Source organism: Schistocerca nitens, chromosome 8 (genome assembly GCF_023898315.1).
Source record: "Schistocerca nitens isolate TAMUIC-IGC-003100 chromosome 8, iqSchNite1.1, whole genome shotgun sequence".
Lineage (NCBI taxonomy): Eukaryota > Metazoa > Arthropoda > Insecta > Orthoptera > Acrididae > Schistocerca > Schistocerca nitens.
In genome coordinates this window covers 524,256,699-524,264,920 of record NC_064621.1, presented here as the reverse complement: position 1 = coordinate 524,264,920, position 8,222 = coordinate 524,256,699, and positions in this window count along the sequence as shown.

Here is an 8,222-nt window from a genome sequence, read left to right as displayed (position 1 = left end):
TGCCATTTTGTTCACCCAACACCTCCCTGCCGCCTTTAGCGGGTTTCCCAGACATGTCACCCTCCACCCCGTGTGCGGATTTCACTGCTACCTCATTGACACTCTCCCATAGTCACCCTGCTCTGCAACAAACCCCCACGCCATGTGGACAACATTTCAGTCATCACTCTTGACGACCGAGTTCCCATTCTACTCACAGACACTGTGGCCCTGCCACCCAACGACCAGTTAAACGTCAGTGTTGTGCATAGCCTCACCCTCCCTCGTGAGTGTGACCCGATGACAATTCGTACCTTCATCTCACCGGGAAGCTCAATTAGCATCCAGTCCTGCCACACCTACACCCCTCCATCCCCCGTTCAACCCACCTGCTCTTGGGCTGGCTGCCATCCTCACTGGCTCAACGACTTCGAGGTGGACCTGCCTCCCGTCGAGCGCTCCACATCCGAACCCCACCCCGGTCAGGATGGATGTCCTGGTCATGCATCTACCAGCTCGCATGACCACCAACAACATTGATGCCCACATGGTCTTCCCTCAAGACTCACATGCGGTACTCCGTACTAGGTCATATCGACCATAGACAACATTAATCCTTGGGACTCATATCACTCATCTGAGCCGCCATGTTAATTCAGTCTGTTCTTATACCTTGTACTGTGTGCATGTGTATGATAATTGTTGAAATATATGTATGTGTAGATATTAGTGGGGACAGTTTATTCCGTATACTGCTATTCGTATCCTGTTCCTATAAGTCGTATTGTAGATATGTTACTCCTACTGTGTCTGATTTTTGCTCACACCTGTAATATTGCATGGGATAAATGATCCCACATTTGGTGGCAGTGGCCATGAGTGTGTGAATATATATGTGCTTTCTATCTCTCAACATGGCCTTTCAGCCAGAAGCTTAAATGTTTAGTGCTCTTTTCATTGTACCCGTCTGCAGCTCAGTGCTTGCTCCATGTGGGGAGTAGCAGTCCATCTTTTTCCTAATATTGTGTTTTTGTTTCATATAAAATAGAAGCTACTTTCATCGCACGATTTTCTGCAGGCTCATATGTATTTTTTTCTGCTTACAAATCCATGTGTGAACTGCTAAATTTCATTGCATTGTAAGTATGTTGCTCATATTCTACCTTATTTTTGTTTGTGTCCCTTTTTCATACTTTCTTGCATTTAATGGAGAACTCTGAAATTTTCATTGGAGTGGGAGGATGATTCTAGTACATCAATTTTTGCTAAAGTGTATTTTTTGTAGTACTTGTCAATAATGTGTGAAAAAATATTTGTAGTTGCTGTTGCATTTTTAGTATTTGTGAGGAATAGTTCTCTAGCCACTGAGACTACAAAACATAGTCTGTGGCAAGAAACAACAGTATTCAAAGCAGAATTGCATGTAAAAAAGTTAAATACCAATTTTATTAAAAGCCTGCTATCATGGAGTTCTCCATTAAATGTGAGAAAGTACAGAAAAACAGTGTGAACATAAAGTAGAATATGAACAATATACTTAAAACGCATTTAAATCAAGTAGTTCACATGCAGATTTGTACACAGGAACAAAGATATGTGAGCCCACAGAAAAGCATGGGGTGAAACCAGCTTCTATTTTATACGAAACAAAAACAAATATGGAATTAATCACCCCACAAAATGTTATGGAACAGTGCAGTACATAAAAAAAGTTGCAACCAGGAGCACAATGTGATGAAACCATCTTTTTTTGTCATGTCAGATGATTGTCTGCTCCCTGGTAAGGTGCAGTTACTCCCACATGATCAAAATTGCAATATTGAGATTTACAAAACAACAATTTTACAGTCAAAAGGTGAACGTAATGTCATTTACAAACACTTTCATCACTGTAGGTCTCAACTATGAGAAGTTCATTTTTTTTATTTTTTTATTGAGATTTCATGAATATATTACATTGTACAGTCACAAAAAGATTTCCAGGCATGCACTTAATCACTAAACTACAAAGCCCTCCAATAAAGAATAAATGAAAAAATACACTCCTGGAAATTGAAATAAGAACACCGTGAATTCATTGTCCCAGGAAGGGGAAACTTTATTGACACATTCCTGGGGTCAGATACATCACATGATCACACTGACAGAACCACAGGCACATAGACACAGGCAACAGAGCATGCACAATGTCGGCACTAGTACAGTGTATATCCACCTTTCGCAGCAATGCAGGCTGCTATTCTCCCATGGAGACGATCGTAGAGATGCTGGATGTAGTCCTGTGGAACGGCTTGCCATGCCATTTCCACCTGGCACCTCAGTTGGACCAGCGTTCGTGCTGGACGTGCAGACCGCGTGAGACGACGCTTCATCCAGTCCCAAACATGCTCAATGGGGGACAGATCCGGTGATCTTGCTGGCCAGGGTAGTTGACTTACACCTTCTAGAGCACGTTGGGTGGCACGGGATACATGCGGACGTGCATTGTCCTGTTGGAACAGCAAGTTCCCTTGCCGGTCTAGGAATGGTAGAACGATGGGTTCGATGACGGTTTGGATGTACCGTGGACTATTCAGTGTCCCCTCGACGATCACCAGTGGTGTACGGCCAGTGTAGGAGATCGCTCCCCACACCATGATGCCGGGTGTTGGCCCTGTGTGCCTCGGTCGTATGCAGTCCTGATTGTGGCGCTCACCTGCATGGTGCCAAACACGCATACGACCATCATTGGCACCAAGGCAGAAGCGACTCTCATCGCTGAAGACGACACGTCTCCATTCGTCCCTCCATTCACGCCTGTCGCGACACCACTGGAGGCGGGCTGCACGATGTTGGGGCGTGAGCGGAAGACGGCCTAACGGTGTGCGGGACCGTAGCCCAGCTTCATGGAGACGGTTGCGAATGGTCCTCGCCGATACCCCAGGAGCAACAGTGTCCCTAATTTGCTGGGAAGTGGCGGTGCGGTCCCCTACGGCACTGCGTAGGATCCTACGGTCTTGGCGCGCATCCGTGCGTCGCTGCGGTCCGGTCCCAGGTCGACGGGCACGTGCACCTTCCGCCGACCACTGGCGACAACATCGATGTACTGTGGAGACCTCACGCCCCACGTGTTGAGCAATTCGGCGGTACGTCCACCCGGCCTCCCGCATGCCCACTATACGCCCTCGCTCAAAGTCCGTCAACTGCACATACGGTTCACGTCCACGCTGTCGCGGCATGCTACCAGTGTTAAAGACTGCGATGGAGCTCCGTATGCCACGGCAAACTGGCTGACACTGACGGCGGCGGTGCACAAATGCTGCGCAGCTAGCGCCATTCGACGGCCAACACCGCGGTTCCTGGTGTGTCCGCTGTGCCGTGCGTGTGATCATTGCTTGTACAGCCCTCTCGCAGTGTCCGGAGCAAGTATGGTGGGTCTGACACACCGGTGTCAATTTGTTCTTTTTTCCATTTCCAGGAGTGTATTATCATCTAATACTCACATTCTGTTTGCAAAATTACTCAGTTTGTGCCCTTCTACAACATGTTCCTCATTTATAATGTGACTCTCTGGTCACATCCAATGACAAGGCCATTTTCCTTATTTATAATGTTTCTGTTAACTGTGTCAGTAGAAACCTGAGAATAGTCTGTTGTAAAATTGAAATTGCATAGTTCCAATAAAGAATAGAAACATAAAACTGTGTGTTATAACGATTTTCAAAGAATTACTTAAAAATCATCGCGTCATCAGAAAACTGTAGTTAAGTACTGTATTATTATTGTTTACACTGTATTATCACTTATTTCTTATTGTAGCTGGGGATGTCTGATTTTGAACTCGAGTAAAATGCTGGGTGATTACAACAGAAGTGCGGCTACTCGTGGAGATCCAGTGGGGGCTGTAATTACCGTATGGAAGTGAAACTTGGTAGATACACTAATGGGATAATGCAGAACCAATTTACGTTGGGAAAAAATTAATTTCAATTTTGGCCACCAGGTGCAAATCTAATGCCATACAACATTTTTTCGACATCTCCGGTGCTCATATTGAACAAACAGTGTAAGTAGTGCTTCATAATAAAATGATAATTATGCCCTTCTGTCTTGTTCAAACTTTTCTGCTCATGTCCTGTTCCTAATCCATTTCATGTGGAATCATTTCTATACATCCTTCTTGTATTCACAGTGCCAGATTTTTCACTCAGCAGTCAAATTTTGAATTTATTTTTTTCCAGAGTAAAGCAGTTCTGCATTTACTCATTAGAATATCTACCAAGTTTTGCTGCCACATGACAAGCACAGTGCACACTGGACCTCTGTGAGTAGCAGAATTTTAATTATAATCACCTGGTCCTAGAGTGTTAAGTTTTTCTTTAAAATCATTTATTGGCAAGATACTACCCATGAATCTGTTGGATTGGGCCTAATTCCTAGTATGTCTCAAACTTACACTAACCAAATCATCATGAGACAACGTGCATTGTAATCACTCCTGTAACAGGCTTGTGTTAGCTGCGAATTGAATATGATATTTTGATGTGTGGATTTTCAATGTTTTTCAACATATAGACTGTAAATATGCTTCAATGGGTATTAAAAGTTGAATGATACACTGTTACGTGAAGTAATGAATATGGATAATAATATGCTTCAGGTGCAGACCATTGCATTACTATCTAGTGTCGATGAAGAACAATGATGCAGTTGTAAGTAACCCCAATGTGAATGTTAATGACAGTATTGAAGATCTGCATGTTTATGATGAAATTAAACAGAAAGGAAGTCAAGGTAAGGAGATGCATTTGACTCTTAATGCCACAGCAGTCAGTTGGAATTACAGACTTAAGAGCTTTCGGACAAAGGAGGATCATAGCAAGGAAAATGGAAGTAAAGTGCAGTTATCACAACTTTAAAATTCATTTTGCTATCTGTGAATTACAACCTGTGAAGGGTGACTCAAAAGAAATAAAATTTTAAATAGTAGAAAGTTTGCATACTTGCTTACTTAGAGCAAATCACTTATTTTTAATTGCCAATTGTCATGGTTTATTGAATTTCTTCCTTCAAGTAATTAGGCCATATACATTCTCATATTAATGTGCCAAATCAGTATTTTTGTAGCAGAAATGTGTATTAGGAGGTATTTGACTTAACTTGTTGTCAAGTTGCAAGAATGTCTCATTCTTTTGTCAAGTACTGTTCCTGTCAGGACACAAGTGGAAAAGTTCTCAATGTTCTTTCTGTTAACAAGCTTTCTATAACATATATTAGGCATAGAACTACTGAAAAACAATGCATCATGAATTTTTTTGAAGTCACAGTTTAGAAAAGTTTAAAATTCTGTAGATTTATAAGGGTTGTACACTCAATGAATATTATGCAGTTTTCAAAATTAATGGTCATATGAAGAACCTAAGCTTTTGACACTGCTGACTAGAACACAGATTTAAAATTCTGAAGCTAATACAGGGAGCAGAAAGTAGTGTACAACTTGTGCAGAAATCAGATTGCCGTTACAAGAATCAAAGGACATGAAAGGGAAGTAGTAACTGAGAAAGAAGAGTGACAGGGCTGCAGCCTATCCCAGATGTTATTCAGTCTGTTCACTGAGCAGGCAGTAAAGGAAACCAAAGACAAATTTGGAAAGGGACTTACAGGCCAGGGAAAAGAAATTTAAAAAAATGTGTTATAACAGTGAAGACTAAGGATGAAGGGCAGCTGAATGGGATTGGTAATATCTTGGAAAGAGTTTATAAGATAAGCATCAATTAACATTGTTCTAGAATGTAGTAGGTTAGAAAATGAGACACAAAAAGTAGCTGACAATGACTGAAGTAGAGTGTATGTAAGGGGTGTCCCACAAGGAATGCAATTTTTAAATTGAGCACCTCTTTCAGTTTGTTAGGTTGCTGGATAAGAAATTTAAGCAACTGTTATCTGATGATTTTGTGATTACTGATTGTCATTGTCAATTGTCAATTGGCATTTGTGTGTAGTGTTATCAACTAAAATAGAGTGATACATGATGGATCAACAATCCAGATTTTGAAAGGGCATTTCAAATACATTGAATGCCATACAGATACGATTTGAAGACTTTGTGTAATTTTTAGTATCCAAAATGTGCCTAATGTGTCAACAGAGCAGAGACTGGTAAGGAAATTCGAAGATACAGGGTTGACAGGAAACACAAAATCATGTCAATTTCCTCATTCTTATCAATCGGCAGGGAATGTCTCAGTCATCAGTGAGAGTGTCGCTACAAGTACAGTGAAGTGAATTCACCGCCATTCTCAATGGTGAGCCCTTCTGAGAAGGAATTTTCATTGAATTTTAACAAAAGATGTGCATTTGCATTCTTTTATGATCCAAACAACACATGAGGTGAGAGGTCAATGGACCATTTGAAGTGACAAATATTTGCTGATTGGGTATTCACAAAACAAGAATTTGATAGTTATTTTCATTAAAAAAATATATAATCTTCTGTGACAAGGCACCTTTCTGGCTTAAAGGTTATGTGAATAAACAAAATTTCCAGGTTTGTGGCACAGAGAATCCTTACGTAGTCAGTGAGAAGTGTCTTCATCCAGAACAAGTCACTGTTTTGTGCTGGTTGACTAAATGGGCCATACTTTTTGAAGGCAAGATTGGAAAAGCAGTGACAGTGACTGGTGATTGTTATTGCCAGATGATAACACAGTTTTTATGGCTGCAATTGCAAGGGCAAGAATTGAATGTGAATGACATCCAACGGGTGATATGAACTGGCCACTAATATTATGTTATTTGAAACCATATGACTGTTTTGTGGAGGTATGTCAGATCTTGCATTTAGTTGAACAATCCATGAAACATCCCTCTTGGGTCAAATTCATGTGAAACTTGGCTCTAAACTCATCAAAAATTTTGTCTACAGAATGGATGTGCATGGACAAAGCCGTGTATGACATTTGCCCCATATTTTGTTTCATTTTTAATTGCAGTCTTTGTGTTTGTAGTAACATAGTAATACTAGTAATTTTCAAATGAATTAGGTGCTTTGTCATTGAATTATAAATTGTGTTCTTTATGTAACACCCTATATAAGGAGCAGTCAAATGAAAACTGAACACCTGACATGACAGGACCATGGAGTGGTTCCATTCAAAAGCAGTCATCACACACATTGAGATATTTATCCCACTGGGAGATGAAACTATCAATCCCTGTTCTGTAGAATGCAGTCGGCCACTGATGGATCCACAACAGCACCCACTCCTTGTCCGACTGAAATAAAAGTCCACACTTTTCTTTCTTCAGTCTGCCAAAGGTGTGAGAATCACACAGTGAAACATCTAGGCTTTATGGAGGATGTTGCAATGTCCCCAACCAAGTCACTGAAGTGTAGCCTTTGTCCTATTGGCAATGTGGCAGGTTGGAATCCTCATGAATTAAGGTCATCATGGCCTTAACAGAATTTTGTGAACAGTTTTTGGTTTCTTTGGTGTGGGAGATGAGGAATGTTTCCACTGTTTGCTTTGCCACTTTACCTTGGGCTATTGGAATGCTGTCGGGTGGAATCGTCGTGTTGCATGATAATGCTTGCCCTATGCTGCCAACTGGATGAAGTGTATGCTTCTCTGATCTTGTTGGGAAATGCTGCAACATCCTCCATACAGCCCAAATCTTTCTCCATGTGATTTTCATATCTTTGGTTATCTGAAGAAAGACAGACATGCATGAATGTCAGTTTCAGATGGAAGAGGAAGTGAAAAAGTGATAGCAGTTGTGGAATCATCAGCAGCCATTTGCTTTCCTCAAAACGGGAATTGATCATCTTGTCTCCCATAGAGATAAATCCCTTAACATGTGCAGTGATTACTTCCGAATGGAACTGTTCCATGGTCCACTTGTGGCATGTGTTAGATTGTTATTTGGGTGCCCCTCATAAAATCCAGAATTGTTATAGCATGAAAAGCACTTCTGAAAAAAGGATTTGGTTAACATCCAATATAAATTTAAGTGTTAGGAAATAGTTGCTAAAGGTATTTGGGGTAAAGCCATGTGGAAGTGAAATTAGATGGTAAGCAGGTCAGACAAGAATAGAATGCTAAAGATTAGATGGGTGGGTTGAATAACCAATGAGAAGCAATTGAATCAATATGGGGAAAAAAGACATTTGTGGGTCAACTTTGTGTAAAAAAAATTAATAAATAGGACACATTCCAAGGCACTGAGGATTTCTCAGTTTCGAAACATATGTAAGTTACAGTAGT